This window comes from Coregonus lavaretus (genome assembly GCF_964263955.1).
Source record: "Coregonus lavaretus genome assembly, chromosome: 26".
Classification (NCBI taxonomy): Eukaryota; Metazoa; Chordata; class Actinopteri; order Salmoniformes; family Salmonidae; genus Coregonus; species Coregonus lavaretus.
Genome location: NC_140013.1, coordinates 25,838,459 through 25,855,225, shown reverse-complemented (window position 1 = coordinate 25,855,225; position 16,767 = coordinate 25,838,459). Strand labels below are relative to the sequence as shown.

Genomic DNA, 16,767 nt, shown 5'->3' with positions numbered 1-16,767 from the left:
CGAACCCACAACCCTGGCGTTGCAAGCGCCATGCTCTACCAACTGAGCTACACGTGACTAAAGTAAAGATACCTTAATAGAAAATTACTCAAGTGAAAGTCACCCAGAAATACTTGAGTGAAAGTCAAAGTATTTCATTTTAAATATACTTAAGTATCAAAATTAAAAGTATAAATAATTTCAAATTCCTTATTAAGTCAATCAGATGGCACAAGGTATATGTTTATTTTTTTTATTTTTTATTACATATAGCCAAGGGCACACTCCAACACTCAAACGAAGCATTTGTGTTTAGTGAGTCTGCCAGATCAGAGGCAGTAGAGATGACCTGGGATGTTATCTTGATAAGTGTGTGAATTGGACCATTTTCCTGTCCTGCTAAGCATTCAAAATGTAACAAGTACTTTTGGGTGTCAGGGAAAATGGAGTAAAAAGTACATTATTTTCTTTAGTGATGTAAAAGTTGTCCAAAATATAAATAGTAAAGTACAGATACCCAAAAAAAACAACTTAAGTAGTACTTAAGTATTTTTACACCACTGCAAAACAGTATCAGGATGTAGAAGTAGTAATTCAATTATTTAATTAATATACTGTAGACAGTGGGGGAAAAAAGTATTTAGTCAGCCACCAATTGTGCAAGTTCTCCCACTTAAAAAGATGAGAGAGGCCTGTAATTTTCATCATAGGTACACGTCAACTATGACAGACAAATTGAGATTTCTTTTTCCAGAAAATCACATTGTAGGATTTTTAATGAATTTATTTGCAAATTATGGTGGAAAATAAGTATTTGGTCACCTACAAACAAGCAAGATTTCTGGCTCTCACAGACCTGTAACTTCTTCTTTAAGAGGCTCCTCTGTCCTCCACTCGTTACCTGTATTAATGGCACCTGTTTGAACTTGTTATCAGTATAAAAGACACCTGTCCACAACCTCAAACAGTCACACTCCAAACTCCAGAAGAACACCATACCTACTGTGAAGCATGGGGGTGGAAACATCATGCTTTGGGGCTGTTTTTCTGCAAAGGGACCAGGACGACTGATCCGTGTAAAGGAAAGAATGAAGGGGGCCATGTATCGTGAGATTTTGAGTGAAAACCTCCTTCCATCAGCAAGGGCATTGAAGATGAAACGTGGCTGGGTCTTTCAGCATGACAATGATCCCAAACACACTGCCCGGGCAACGAAGGAGTGGCTTCGTAAGAAGCATTTCAAGGTCCTGGAGTGGCCTAGCCAGTCTCCAGATCTCAACCCCATAGAAAATCTGAAAGTCCGTGTTGCCCAGCGACAGCCCCAAAACATCACTGCTCTAGAGGAGATCTGCATGGAGGAATGGGCCAAAATACCAGCAACAGTGTGTGAAAACCTTGTGAAGACTTACAGAAAACGTTTGACCTGTGTCATTGCCAACAAAGGGTATATAACAAAGTATTGAGAAACTTTTGTTATTGACCAAATACTTATTTTCCACCATAATTTGCAAATAAATTCATTAAAAATCCTACAATGTGATTTTCTGGAAAAAAAATTCTCAATTTGTCTGTCATAGTTGACGTGTACCTATGATGAAAAGTACAGGCCTCTCTCATCTTTTTAAAGTGGGAGAACTTGCACAATTGGTGGCTGACTAAATACTTTTTCCCCACTGTACATACAAATGAGGACAAATTAGATATTGGAACATGTAGCACAAATGAAGGTTGTGTTAGTTATAACAGTGGTATTTCTGATGACATTCTGTACGTACAAAAAATAGACACGTCTTTCTGGCTTTTCTATTCAGATCTTCTAAAGACAGAAAAAAATGAAATGTTTCCACCATTTCATTCTGATTGTCCACCAGTAATTTCTCTGTACATTGCTTCTCAGTTTTCATCTTCATATTTCTGCAAAACCAAAGTTAAAACTTCCCATTATTAAAAAGTGTATGAGTGTTAATCACAACAATGGCTTTATTGGTTTCTTATACCTGCATTTGCTCATAGATACAGGCTAGGAAGAAGGCGACATTACCATAGACACCTGGTTTGTTCCTCTGGGCACAGCCTTCTCCCCAGCTTGTGTCCCTACCAGCCACCATACTGAGTCCTTCTCTGTCACAAGCAGGCAACCACTGTCTCCCTGGGAGACAGAGTCCATGTCACATTTAAGGAATGATGCAATACACAATCCTTAGAGGGTTTCCTCTGTTTCTATGCTATTACAGTGAGGGAAAAAATATTTGATCCCCTGCTGATTTTGTACGTTTGCCCACTGACAAAGACATGATCAGTCTATAATTTTAATGGTAGGTTTATTTGAACAGTGAGAGACAGAATAACAACAAAAAAATGCTCTTTGGCATCAACTCAACTCGCCGTGTTTGGAGGAGGAGGAATGATGCCTATGACCCCAAGAACACCATCCCCACCGTCAAACATGGAGATGGAAACATTGTGCTTTGGGGGTGTTTTTCTGTAAGGGGACAGGACAACGTCACCGCATCAAAGGGACGATGGACGGCGCCATGTACCGTCAAATCTTGGGTGAGAACCTCCCAGGGCATTGAAAATGGGTCGTGGATGGGTATTCTCGCATGACAATGACCCAAAACACACGGCCAAGGCAACAAAGGAGTGGCTCAAGAAGAAGCACATTAAGGTCCTGGAGTGGCCTAGCCAGTCTCCAGACCTTAATCCCATAGAAAATCTGTGAAGGGAGCTGAAGATTCGAGTTGCCAAACGTCAGGCTCGAAACCTTAATGACTTGGAGAAGATCTGCAAAGAGGAGTGGGACAAAATCCCTCCTGAGATGTGTGCAAACCTGGTGGCCAACTACAAAAAACATCTGACCTCTGATTGCCAACAAGGGTTTTGCCACCAAGTACTAAGTCATGTTTTGCAGAGGGGTCAAATACTTATTTCCCTCATTAAAATGCAAATCAATTTATAACATTTTTGACATGCGTTTTTCTGGATTTTTTTGTTGTTATTCTGTCTCTCACTGTTCAAATAAACCTACCATTAAAATTATAGACTGATCATGTCTTTGTCAGTGGGCAAACGTACAAAATCAGCAGGGGATCAAATACTTTTTTCCCCTCACTGTAACTGCAGTTTCATTGAGCTTGTTTTTCTGTAACTGAATAATAAGCAGTATTGATGTATTACAGGCCATTCAATCACATAATGTGGTAGTGGATATACACTACACTCACCCACTTAACTGGCTAAAGGCACAGTACAGTATATAATGGAGGTTTTGTTTGACCATGGCTCCAGAGCATGTTACATGAAGGCATGAAAACCCTCCATCTGAGCTGTTCAAAGCGTAGAAACACCCCTGATGTCACTGCTATGTTTGTATCTGAGAAGTGGAATTATATTATGGAATTGTATGATTCCACTTGTATGATACTCTTGTTTGACTTTTATAGAAACAGAACAAAGGTACATTGATGTGGCAGTGTGAAAGCCTTATCCAACTGTCTTTACACATATTTTTTTTAAAGGTTTTTAACCAGAATGACTCAGTTCTTCCATGAATGAACAGAGCAAATCGTAGAAGTGATGAATGCTTTAGGCTACTCATAGACTCCTGATACTTTCATGATAATAGATTAGATGTATTTATTTTTCATAACCTTCAAATATATTTTGTCATTCAGAGTAAAACAGCTTATGTTTGGGGCCCTAAGTTTTTCTTGAACACATGATCTGACCACTAAAAACTGGACATCTAGGGACCTAGCCTGGGTACCAGACCTGTTTGTGCTATCATTCCACTCCTGTCATATGAAAAGAAGTGGCAAGGAGTGGAATGATGGTACCCAGGCGAATAGGGACCTATGAGGCACAGTGAGTCAGAGATCTGTTACCTGGCATGAGTCCACTCCTCCGTCCAGCCTGCGGGGACATATCATGTCGTGTGTGATCTTCCTGTTGTAGACAGAGGAGCTGTTACAGATGGTCCTGTCTATCAGTGAAACCTCAGCTTCCATCAAAGAGCTGGAGCATGACCTTGGGACAGACAGGTGAACACATCAACTATGGAACATCTCCCTTTATCGTACTCAAAATAACATATCTTAGCTACAACATTTCTAATGGCTTCTGATTGTATTGATGTGCAGGGTATTCATTTTTACACCAACTGGGTTGGTAAACTGTTACTCAACACCATGCTATGTGCTGTACATTAGGGCTAGATATGGTACAGCTTAGTCAATTGTAAGAAAAAAAAGAAAAGAGTAACAAACTAATTTCTGTCTTGAACTGAGTGCAAACAACACAGGTCATAAGTATATTCTCATGATATTGTATAATGATGACTTACCACCAGAAACTGTGCTGCCAAATCCTGAAATCCAGTATGTCCTGGGAGCAGTGAAGTCCAGACCGACATTGGGTAAACATACAGGCCTTATTTTATCTGCATAGGAAAGAAAGCATAGTAAAGAATTTCTGTGCTATGAGCTTAGCCATTAGCAAAATATTAACTAGTCTTTGTGCTGAAATAGTCTGCTGAGAAGGGACAACAGCAAGATAATGTGAGTCCTACCATTAATCTGTAATGGTTTAATGAGTCTCATGAGGGCGATGCCATTATTCCCTGTCTCTGTGTCGTAATCATGGGTGACAATGTGGCTCACTGAAGAACTGCCAGGGCTGAAGTGTGTAGATATTTGATTCCCAAGTCCTGTATGTACTGTCCAGTCTTTAGGATAAGAGCAACTGAAATTAAAGACAACTGACAAACTAGTCAATTTAACCAGGATGCCACAGATTCAATAAATAAGCTCAGAAGTGGACTGTGCTGGACATACCCAATGATATACAGTATATTTCAATAATATAGTGCATATACTGAACAGTATGTATGTCTATGGACATAACTCCACTACGCAGTGTGCTGCCGTCACGATCCAGTAGGGGGTGATGATAGAACCGCCACAGATATGAAAGCCGTCGACTTAGAGGCTGACTTGCCATGGCCCCAAACTGGCCTCCTGGGCTCCCACGATTACTCTGGTACCACAGTCTGGAGACAGAGGTTGATCAGATGGTAACACTTTACATGAAGTTGCTCTATAACTGTGTAGTAAGTTACATAATGACTTACCTATGCACTTCAGGGTTACCCCCTTAACACTGGGACAGGTTTTACTGAGGAGAGTAAAATAAATCACAAAAATACAGTTAGACAGTGTTATCAAGAGTTGAATATATCATACCATTGGGAAATGGTATGATATGAAATGTGATTGGCTCATTATGGGTGTGTCAGTCCTTAACCCAGACTTCAGCATTAAGAATCCACTGGCATTTGCCTTCTGTTGGCCAGATTTAACACATCTGTCTTTGTGAACCCATAGCAAACAAAGATGAATTAAATAAATGACCATAACACATGCTCACTGTGTTACATTCATGTCTATGCTTGCTTGACTATCTCACCATGCATATAGAGGGAAGATTCCATTTTCAATACAATAAACTATTGGCATAAAGATCATATCAATACAAAAATGTAGTAAAGAAATCTAGATACAGTATGTCTCACCTGCTGTATCCTAAATGCTGACAGGCTGCCTTCCCATGGTGATCAGCCAATCCATCTGAGCACACTGTCCTCCACGATCCACTGGTAGACGAATAGGCGTGCAGAAGAAAACTGGAGCCACATAGCCTCACTGTAGAAAAACAAATAGCACAACACACAATGTTTAGTAAAAGAGCAAAAACCAACATAAGAGACACAGTACCTGTACAGTAAAATCTGCCAGCTAGGTCTTTGTCAGGGCAGATGACCAGAGGTCTGAATGGGTAAAGGTAAAGCGTCAGAAAACCTATCTTCAAAGAGTACCTTGTTTGAACCCCCTAGCAACCCCCTAATATAAATAAAATAAAATAACCTAACACTTACTGTTGTACTTGCCTTTCTTGCACTAACATTTGAGCTTGTCTTTTCTGATTAGCAATGATTTTGCTGATAGCTGCTTTATTGAGAAAACTTTCTTACAATGACTGATTTGTGGTTGTTTTACTACCTTAAGTTTAATGCACTGACTGTAAATTGTTCTGGATTAGAACATCTGCTAAATTACCAAAATGTAATGTAAAATGGATACTTGGAACACTGAGCTTCATCCTGCGCTGCTGGACCGTCTCTTACCCCATCACACCACTGAGACTGGCTGACACAGCGACCATCGCCACATGCCACCCCACGCGCACATCTGGAGGACACTGGAGGGTGAGGATAAGGATGGTCGGAAGGGAATACGTTTTATTCATCAATTTGAAGTGAATGAAGTGCACCTATGTTTTAGGATAGATGCCGAATGATAAGAGGGAAACACACTAACACTTACAGTAGTATCCAAGCAAGATCCCAGCAACCAATATGAGAAGGAGCACACTGATGACAGTGGTCCCTATGTACTTGATGGATGAATTCTTCTACATTCTTCTTTAACATAAACATCAAAGGTATACTCATTTGTACTACTAAAAAGGTTTTAAACACAAAACATTTTTGTTGCTTAATTACAATATTACATTAGTCTGACAGGAAGAGGGCAAAATGTATGCATGTAACAACTGTCAGAAAAGGGAGGTAGACACCTTTGCAGTCAGGTATAGAGTCAGCGCTACCAGGGGGAGGTGCAGGGCCCAGTTTTTGTACAAACTGGGGTAGTTCCTCCGCAGAGGGGTTGAGTGGAGGGGGCCTCCCCCGAGTCCCCTTACCCTCATGGAAACCCTTGTTAGGGATGTAGGGACCTGACTCTTGGTACTGTGTAGAAGACATACAGTAAACAAGATTAAAAGGTCAAGTTAAATTAATTAAACAGTTTGACCACTCTTCTGCTACAATGTAATAACTACATTTAATGCACTAGAATAGGCAATTAAATTACTCAGGGGGTTCAAACGAGGTACCCTTGTTGGGATTTTGTTCCACTCCTCTTTGCAGATCTTCTCCAAGTCATTAAGGTTTTGAGCCTGACGTTTGGCAACTCGAACCTTCAGCTCCCTCCACAGATTTTCTATGGGATTAAGGTCTGGAGACTGGCTAGGCCACTCCAGGACCTTAATGTGCTTCTTCTTAAGCCACTCCTTTGTTGCCTTGGCCGTGTGTTTTGGGTCATTGTCATGCTGGAATACCCATCCACAACCCATTTTCAATGCCCTGGCTGATTTGACGGTACATGGCCCCGTCCATCGTCCCTTTGATGCAGTGAAGTTGTCCTGTCCCCTTAGCAGAAAAACACCCCCAAAGCATAATGTTTCCACCTCCATGTTTGACGGTGGGGATGGTGTTCTTGGGGTCATAGGCATCATTCCTCCTCCTCCAAACACGGCGAGTTGAGTTGATGCCAAAGAGCTCGATTTTGGTTTCATCTGACCACAACACTTTCACCCTGTTCTCCTCTGAATCATGGAGCTGGCAGAGCTCCATGAGGTGGGAGGTGAGGACAGTGCTGAGGTACTTCCTCTTTTCAGGGTCTCTCTCCTGGTAGATGAGGGTCTCCTGGGCCACGGAGCGCAGGGCCAGGATGGGCTCCACCAGCCCAAAGTCACTGTCCACCAGCAGCTGGAAGTGCTGCTGCCAATGGGAACACACCTCGGCCAGGCCTACGTCGGTCAGGGGCCTGCCACAGGCCGGGGGAAATATACATGTTACATGACTTGTATTAGCTAAAAGTTTGAAGTATCAAAACCCTGCACTCTCTACAAATCTGATGTGTTTTTTGTATGGTTTTGTTTTATAATCATTGAAAGGGGGAGGAGCCTACAAGCCCCTCTGGGTTTCTTACCTCCTCCTGCACATGTTCTTTTTGTTTACCTTTTCATCATATTGTTTTGCATTTTCTTCTTGTGTGCAAATAAAACATTTATAAAAAATAAAACAAATCCCCAAGTTGGTGGATGTGCATTGTGTTGAGGTATGGAACACATACAGTGGGTCACGAATCAAATGTAGCATTTTGTTTAAAATACACTTTTTATACTGTATAGATATTTGAAATGAGCAATGTTGAAATGCTGGGAAGGAAGGTCATACTTGGAGAAGAGTTGTCGGACGCTCTCCAGCTCACTGATCCCCTGGAGGTTCCGTAGAGCAGGGTAGAGAGAGGACACTGCTTCCAGACTGCCTCTGCACAGCTCCTCCACCTCACTGCCCCTGATGCAACACACACACACACATAAATCATTTCAACGAGTACAGTTGTTTGGGTGGTGATATATTGATGGCTGAGAGATAGTTGTTGATTTCCATGAGGGAAACCTTGTTTTACCTGCCATATTTAAGAGTTTGATCGAATGTCGGATAATGAGATGGCGCCTGAGAAGATGGCTGCCGTTTTACAGCCCTCCAACCAATTGTATTATTATGTATGTTTTTTCGCGTTATTTGTAATTTATTCTGTACATAATGTTTCTGCCAACGTCTCTTATAACCAAAAAGAGCTTCTGGATATCAGGACAACGATTACTCACCTCGTATTGAACAAAAAAAAAGTATTCAACGAGTCGGACGCGAAGGATATCCTACAGACACCCGACAAGGTCCAAATCCCCATCATTCGCAGGAGAAAGAGACAAAGATATCGTGGACGTAGGTCGGGGAGCCTTGTAAGGATCCGACGGCGAGCGAGTAAACTGCCTCTTCCATCAATCCTATTAGCCAATGTTCAATCATTTGAAAATAAATTAGATGACCTAAGATTACGGTTATCCTACCAACGGGACATTAAAAACGGTAATATCTTATGTTTCACCGAGTCGTGGCTGAACGAGGACATGGACAACATACAGCTGATGGGAAATACGTTACATCGGCAGGATAGAACGGCTGACTCCGGTAAGACAAGGGGTGGCGGTCTGTGTATATTTGTAAACAACAGCTGGTGCACAAAATCAAATACTAAGGAAGTCTCAAGGTTTTGCTCGCCTGAGGTAGAGTATCTTATGATAAGCTGTAGACCACACTATTTACAAGAGAGTTTTCATCTATATTTTTCATAGCTGTCTATTTACCACCACAAACCAATGCTGGCATTAAGATTGCACTCAATGAGCTGTATAAGGCCATAAGTAAACAGGAAAACGCTCATCCAGAGGCAGCGCTACTAGTGGCCGGGGACTTTCATGTAGGGAAACTTAAATCCATTCTACCTCATTTCTACCAGTATGTTAAATGTGCAACCAGAGGAAAATAAACTCTAGACCACCTTTACTCCACACACAGAGACGCATACAAAGCTCTCCCTCGCCCTCCATTTGGCAATTCTGACCATAACTCTATCCTCCTGATTCCTGCTTATAAGCAAAAACTAAAGCAGGAAGCACCAGTGACTCGGTTAATAAAAAAGTGGTCAGATGACGCAGATGCTAAGCTACAGGACTGTTTTGCTAGCACAGACTGGAACATGTTCTGGGATTCTTCAGATAGCATTGAGGAGTACACCACATCAGTCACTGGCTTCATCAATAAGTGCGTTGATGACGTCGTCCCCACAGTGACCGTACGTACATACCCCAACCAGAAGCCATGGATTACAGGCAACATCCGCACTGAGCTAAAGGGTAGAGCTGCCGCTTTCAAGGAGCGGGACTCTAACCCGGAAGCTTATAAGAAATCCCGCTATGCCCTCCGAAGAAACATCAAACAAGCAAAGAGTCAATACAGGACTAAGATTGAATCGTACTACACCAGCTCTGATGCTCGTCGGATGTGGCAGGGCTTGAAAACTATTACAGACTACAAAGGGAAGCACAGCCGCGAGCTGCCCAGTGACACAAGCCTACCAGACGAGCTAAACCACTTCTATGCTCGCTTCGAGGCAAGCAACACTGAAGCATGCATGAGAGCACCAGCTGTTCCGGATAACTATGTGATCACGCTCTCCGTAGCCGATGTGAGTAAGACTTTTAAGCAGGTCAACATTCACAAGGCCGCAGGGCCAGACGGATTACCAGGACGTGTACTCCGAGCATGTGCTGGCCAACTGGCAAGTGTCTTCAATGACATATTCAACATGTCCCTGACTGAGTCTGTAATACCAACATGTTTCAAGTAGACCACCATAGTCCCCGTGCCCAAGGACACTAAGATAACCTGCCTAAATGACTACCGACCCGTAGCACTGACGTCTGTAGCCATGAAGTGCTTTGAAAGGCTGGTCACGGCTCACATCAACACCATTATCCCAGAGACCCTAGACCCACTCCAATTTGCATACTGCCCCAACAGATCCACAGATGATGCAATCTCTATTGCACTCCACACTGCCTATTCCCATCTGGACAAGAGGAACACCTACATGAGAATGCAATTAATTGACTACAGCTCAGCATTCAACACCATAGTGCCCTCAAAGCTCATCACTAAGCTAAGGATCCTGGGACTAAACACCTCCCTCTGCAACTGGATCCTGGAGTTCCTGACGGGCCGCCCCCAGGTGGTAAGGGTAGGTAACAACACATCTGCCACGCTGATCCTCAACACGGGGGCCCCTCAGGGGTCCGTGCTCAGTCCCCTCCTGTACTCCCTGTTCACCCATGACTGCATGGCCAGGCACGACTCCAACACCATCATTAAGTTTGCAGACGACACAACAGTGGTAGGCCTCATCACTGACAACGATGAGACAGCCTATAAGGAGGAGGTCAGAGACCTGGCTGTGTGGTGCCAGGATAACAACCTCTCCCTCAACGTGACCAAGACAAAGGAGATGATTGTGGACTACAGGAAAAAAAAGAGGACTGAGCACGCCCCCATTCTCATCGACGGGGCTGTAGTGGAACAGGTTGAGAGCTTCAAGTTCCTTGTTGTCCACATCACCAACGAACTATCATGGTCCAAACACACCAAGACAGTAGTGAAGAGGGCACGACAAAGCCTATTCCCCCTCAGGAGACTGAAAAGATTTGGCATGGGTCCTCAGATCCTCAAAAAGTTCTACAGCTGCACCATCGAGAGCATCCTGACTGGTTGCATCACTGCCTGGTATGGCAACTGCTCGGCCTCCGACCGCAAGGCACTACAGAGGGTAGTGCGTACAGCCCAGTACTCTGTGGTCCTCTGTAGCTCAGCTGGTAGAGCACGGCGCTTGTAACGCCAAGGTAGTGGGTTCGATCCCCGGGACCACCCATACACTAAAATGTATGCATGCATGACTGTAAGTCGCTTTGGATAAAAGCGTCTGCTAAATGGCATATTATTATTATATTATTATTATCACTGGGGCCAAGCTTCCTGCCATCCAGGACTATACCAGGCGGTGTCAGAGGAAGGCCCTCAAAATTGTCAAAGACTCCAGCCACCCTAGTCATAGACTGTTCTCTCTGCTACCGCACGGCAAGCGGTACCGGAGCGCCAAGTCTAGGTCCAAAAGGCTTCTCAACAGCTTCTACCCCCAAGCCATAAGACTCCTGAACAGCTAATCATATCTACCCAAACTATTTGCACTGCCCCCCCGCCCCACCCCATCTTTTTACACTGCTGCTACTCTGTTAATTATTTATGCATAGTCACTTTAACTCTACTCACATGTACATATTACCTCAACTACCTCAACTAGCTTTTTTTCTCAACACTTTTTTGTTGTTGTTGTTTTATTTTACTTTTTTATAAAAAAAATAAATGCATTGTTGGTTAAGGGCTGTAAGTAAGCATTTCACGGTAATGTCTACACCTGTTGTATTCGGCGCATGTGGCAAATAAAATTTGATTTGATTTGAATGTGGAAAGTTCTTTGTCTCTCAAAGCCTGCAGGGAGCAGAACACTGACTCGTTGAAGCCAGGGTTCAATTTCTCACTCCTGAAACAAGCAAAAAGACAAGACACCAAGGGAAAATGTCAATCCATAAAGTCCTATTTTTTTCATCTTGAAAAATTCCACCTCAAGAACCCTTACTTTAGTACCCCTTGTCTTCCAGAAGCCCCTCCCACTCGCCTCTCTGATAGGCCACAGTCATGAGGCCACTCCCACTAACCTCTCTGATAGGTCACAATCCCACTGCATGTTCCTCCAGGCGGCCTGAAACCTGAGCTCCCTTAGCTCCGCCCTCCACTCCACCCCCTCACTCTCCAGACCCCGCATATGTGGCCAGGATGCTGCTCAGACCAAAGTTCTGCAGACCCTGAGGGACCATTGGAAAATCAGAATTAGGTTTTGTCATCTGTCCCCAACAATGGTTTACACAGACAGAGACTATACAGATTTGGAGTTGAAACCAGTTTCTGCTTACCTCCAGGATGCCCACTTGCCGTGTGACATCAGGCAGATTGGAGTGGAGGTCGTAAGAGGTCAGAGCCTTTGCCCACACAGCCTCATGTTCATATGTCCGAATCCTACAAAACAGACACACAAAAATAGAATTCTCAGCTAACAAAACTTTGAATATCCAAGATGGGACAAAAGTATGATTTCAAAGTTCACCTGGTGAGAGCGCTGGTCATCTTCTCACCTCCACACCCATACAGTCTGGCTCCCCAATACTACGATACACCTCAATCAGTAGGTCCTAAAACATGGTAAAGAAATGACAGTACAGAGCTATGCATTGGACAACATCACTAAAGGTTAATTGAGTCTAAAGGCAAAATCAACTGAACCTGTAGGCTGATGCCAGTGTCTTTCACACTCTCCTCTGTCAGACTGGAGATGGTGAAGTTCTGACTGCTCTCATCAAATGTGATTCTGTGCGACGTTCTGGCCTGAGTCCTGTAAGCAGAGGTAAAGAATTATGAGAAGAACCCAGAATAAAAAAATGACATAAGAGACATCATTTTGAATCGTGTTCATGTGCGTTAAGTCAATTGTATATTTTTCCAAAGAGATCAAAGGTCAGTATTTCCCATCATGTGTAGTGTACCTGCGGTTCTCCTCCATGTTAGTCTTGATCTTGTCTACGTAGATCTCAGAGTAGAGCAGAGCAGTGAAGTGGGCCGAGCAGGACTGAGCCTCCCTGGCCACCTCCAGGTAGTTCAGCTCCAACCAGAAGTTAGAGTGGCACACCGTACTACACGAGTTAGCAGAACCAACACAACAGCATCAAACCTCGTACCACACAAGTTAGTAGAACCAACACAACAGCATCAAACCTCGTACCACACGAGTTAGCAGAACCAACACAACAGCATCAAACCTCGTACTACACGAGTTAGTAGAACCAACACAACAGCATCAAACCTCGTACTACACGAGTTAGCAGAACCAACACAACAGCATCAAACCTCGTACTACACGAGTTAGTAGAACCAACACAACAGCATCAAACCTCGTACTACACGAGTTAGCAGAACCAACACAACAGCATCAAACCTCGTACTACACGAGTTAGCAGAACCAACACAACAGCATCAAACCTCGTACCACACGAGTTAGTAGAACCAAAACAACTGCATCACACTGTCCCACCTTACCACACGAGTCACTTTAATAATGTTTACATAATGTTTACATACTGCTTTACTCATCTCATATGTATATACTGTATTCTATTCTACTGTATTTAGTCAATGCCACACAGACATTGCTCGTCCTAATATTTATATTTCTTAATTCCATTCTTTTACTTTTAGATTTGTGTATTGTTAGATACTACTGCACTGTTGGAGCTAGGAACACAAGCATTTCGCTACACCCGCAATAACATCTGCTAAATATGTGTATGTGACCAAAAAATATGATTTGATTTACTAAAACCAACACAACTGCATCAAATACCATACCACACGAGTTAGTAGAACCAATACAACTGCATCTAACACCACTACACGAGTTACTAGACCCAACACAACAGCATCAAACACCTTACCACACGAGTTACTAGACCCAACACAACAGCATCAAACGCCTTACCACACGAGTTACTAGAAGAACCAACACAACAGCATCAAAACGCCACTACAAAAGTTACTAGAACTAACATGAAAGTATCAAACGCCATCCTAACAGAGAGAGGGGTGCAGTAGATTTCATAGTCATATAGGTCAGCAAAATAAGAGCAAATGCATCTACAAACCTGTCAGACTCTAGAGGTCTTTGTTGCTGCCTCAGATAGTTAATGACAGACAGCAGGGTGCACAGAGAGGCCGGGAGAAAAAGCAAGTAGAAATTATCCAAAGTTAAACATACACAGCGAGAGAGAGAGAGAGTGTGAGAGAGAGAGAGAGAGGCAGAGAGAGAGAAAAACTGAGCTAGAGCTAGAGAAAGAGAGCTAGAGATAGAGAGATGGAGAGTAAAACCCACCACAGTCTGAGGGGAGAGGAGTGGTGGAGCGGCTGGAGGCCCAGGCGCGACTAGAGCAGCTGGTGAAGAAGTCCTGGATGTGTGTGGAGAGGAGCTTCCTCCAGGAGCCGTCTGAGTCCCCCAGCAGGATGTCATGGATGATGAGCGGAAGCACCCTCTGGCAGAAGTCTGTTTTCACCTGAACACATGACAAGGGATATGGGTTAGAGACAGGGATATCTGACTGGAAAGATGAGCCGAAATTGACCATGTGTGTACGCGCAGCCATGCATGTGTGTGCAAGTGCATTAGCGAGAGATGCCAGACTGCACAAGAAATTAGCATTACCACAAGTGCTGCCCTAGAGATAACAGCCATGCTCTCACCAGACACAGGGGCCGGGACAGCAGCAGAGCCTCACTCCTGACCCCTCCACTGAACCGTGCAGTGTCTTCAGCCAGGCCTTATAGCTGCCGGCCTCCGGCATCCACAGGTCGTGCCTCTCTAGCCGCTCTCTGGCCACCAAGCTCACCTCCTCACTCACGCCGACCACCTGCACAGGTGAATGGATAATTAACACACAAATACCCCCCTGCACACACACACACAAATATATATCCAAACAAGTTCACACATTCCGAAATTCAGACACACACACACGAGGACGTGATATTTCAGGTCTTGAAAAGTCTGATCACCGACAACCTAAAAGGGTTGAGGTAGGCCAGCACGGGGTCACGGTTGTCTTTATGGATCTCCCAGAAGTCAGCTCCAGCCTGAGTGGCCAAGATGTCCTTTAGACTCTGGGCTGCAGCTTGCCTCACCTCAATACTGATAGAGAAACACATGGGACCACAACAAGACATAAGAGCAGTTCTATATCGTGGAGCTCCGCCCCATAGGGGAGCTCTGCTCCTAGTGGTTTACCCTCTGCCCTAAGGCAGCATCAGCCTGAGACAAAATTATGCACACACCTGCAGCCAATAGGAGCACAGGTGTCCCTATAAGAGGGGATGCCTCCCCTCAATCAGCCTCCCTTTATCTTCAGCGACTGGATGACTAGACTGAAGAGCCAAGAAGAGACGAAGCACGAAGACTCAGGACGAAAAAACGCCGTTGATATTCCAGTCATCAACGTCGTCTAAATGAGCACACTGGGAGATTTTCCACCCCCAAAAGCTCTTTTCAGAGCTCAGTGCAGATGCACTTCCATGGCGGCCGGTGACCACCACGACCTGTGTTTCGTGTGTTTGGGATCCCAGCATGCCAAGGAAGGCGTCTGCAGTCCCCCGAATTGCGCCTCCTGCGCCCTCCTTTCTTTAAAGGAGAGGAAGCAGCGTTGGGCGTTTTTCAGGGAGGACATCCCCCTTGAGGACGTGCTGTCGATACTAGCCTCTGCTTCAGAGGCATCGTCCGACGGTGCAGACTCGGGGGAAGATAGGGACTTTGAGGAGGGGTCTGGCATTCCAATGGAACAGTCGGACCCCATCCCTCATATTTTCAAGCCCCCCTTTCCTTTGGAGAGCGAGAGGGCTTGTAGTCCCTATAGCGAAGGGGATACGAACTCTGAGAGATCAGAAGCTCTCTCTTTCGCTGCAGCCTCTCTGAGAGCGGATTTTCCGGGTCTCATTGAGAGAGCTGCGCAACGTCTGGAGATAGGGCTGCCCCCTCTTCCCTCCGCACCGGAGGTTGATCTGATGGAGGGCGGTCCTTATTCCAGGCCAAGGAAGGCGGCAGAGCCAGTGGCTCCTGCCATGCCTTCTTTGGCTAGGTACGTTGAGGGCTCGTGGGAGGCACCTTTAGCGGCGCGTTCGCCAGTAAAAGCGTATCTCCCATTCACGAGAGTGGAAGGAAGATTCCAGGGTCAGGGAATCCCCAGGTTAGAGAGCGCCATGGCGGCGTATCTCGTACCGGGTTCGAGCCCTTGGCCCTCTTCCAAGAAGGCCACGTTGCCATCCCAGAAGGACCGACTCACAGCGTCGCTGTTAGAGAAGTCCTATGGGTTGGGAGCCCAAGCTGTAGCAGCAGCTAACAACATTGCCCTCTTGGCGGCCTCTCTGTCCCGTTTAACCACGGGCAAGACAGAGCTGGCACCGGAGGAGGTGGAGGAGGCGTCCAGAATTTCTGGCGCCATACTCCACCTGACACAGGCGTCCGCAGTCTGCGCGGGGAGGTCCATGGCCACTTCGGTGGTCGGGGAACGACACCTCTGGTTGTCCTTGACATCCATGAAAGAGGCAGACAGGACGTCTCTCTTGAACGCCCCCCTCTCTGACGACGGCCTCTTTGGGGTCGCAGTCAAAGAGGCGACGGAGCGTTTTTCCAAGCTAGAGGAGGAGAAGAAACAGCTGGCCAAGCACCTGCCGTTGGCAGGACGACTCAGCCCCGCTCCATCCCAAAGGCCATCTACCTCCGCCCCTCCAAGTAGACAGGGGTCTACGGCGAGGCGGCGTAATCGGCGTCATCCGGCGGCCACGAGCAGCAAGGGAACGGGCCCCGCCCTTCCAGCAGCTACGGTAGCCCCACTACAGCCGGC

The 16,767-nt window shown here is 45.1% G+C and overlaps 2 pseudogenes across 2 annotated transcripts in view; both read right to left on the bottom strand.

Annotated features, from left to right (window-relative positions):
• Window positions 1-1,970: 1,970 nt before the first annotated feature.
• LOC311101962 (transmembrane protease serine 2-like) lies at window positions 1,971-6,198 on the bottom strand (annotated as a pseudogene). Its single transcript has 7 exons — window positions 6,161-6,198; window positions 5,614-5,678; window positions 4,882-5,026; window positions 4,626-4,702; window positions 4,322-4,397; window positions 3,864-4,005; window positions 1,971-2,128 (listed from the first exon to the last, which is right to left on the bottom strand). The product of its transcript is annotated as a transmembrane protease serine 2-like (transcript).
• LOC311101961 (serine-protein kinase ATM-like) overlaps window positions 4,550-16,767 on the bottom strand; it is a 30,549-nt pseudogene continuing 18,331 nt past the window's right edge. The window contains exons 32-47 of the transcript XR_014615765.1: window positions 14,930-15,062; window positions 14,618-14,784; window positions 14,249-14,430; window positions 12,874-13,020; window positions 12,614-12,722; window positions 12,438-12,522; window positions 12,247-12,349; window positions 11,992-12,138; window positions 8,054-8,173; window positions 6,906-7,640; window positions 6,613-6,781; window positions 6,360-6,454; window positions 6,161-6,234; window positions 5,549-5,678; window positions 5,108-5,151; window positions 4,550-5,026 (exon numbers count right to left, since the gene is read on the bottom strand). The product of XR_014615765.1 is annotated as a serine-protein kinase ATM-like (transcript). The remainder of the gene's footprint in view (window positions 5,027-5,107; window positions 5,152-5,548; window positions 5,679-6,160; window positions 6,235-6,359; window positions 6,455-6,612; window positions 6,782-6,905; window positions 7,641-8,053; window positions 8,174-11,991; window positions 12,139-12,246; window positions 12,350-12,437; window positions 12,523-12,613; window positions 12,723-12,873; window positions 13,021-14,248; window positions 14,431-14,617; window positions 14,785-14,929; window positions 15,063-16,767) is intronic.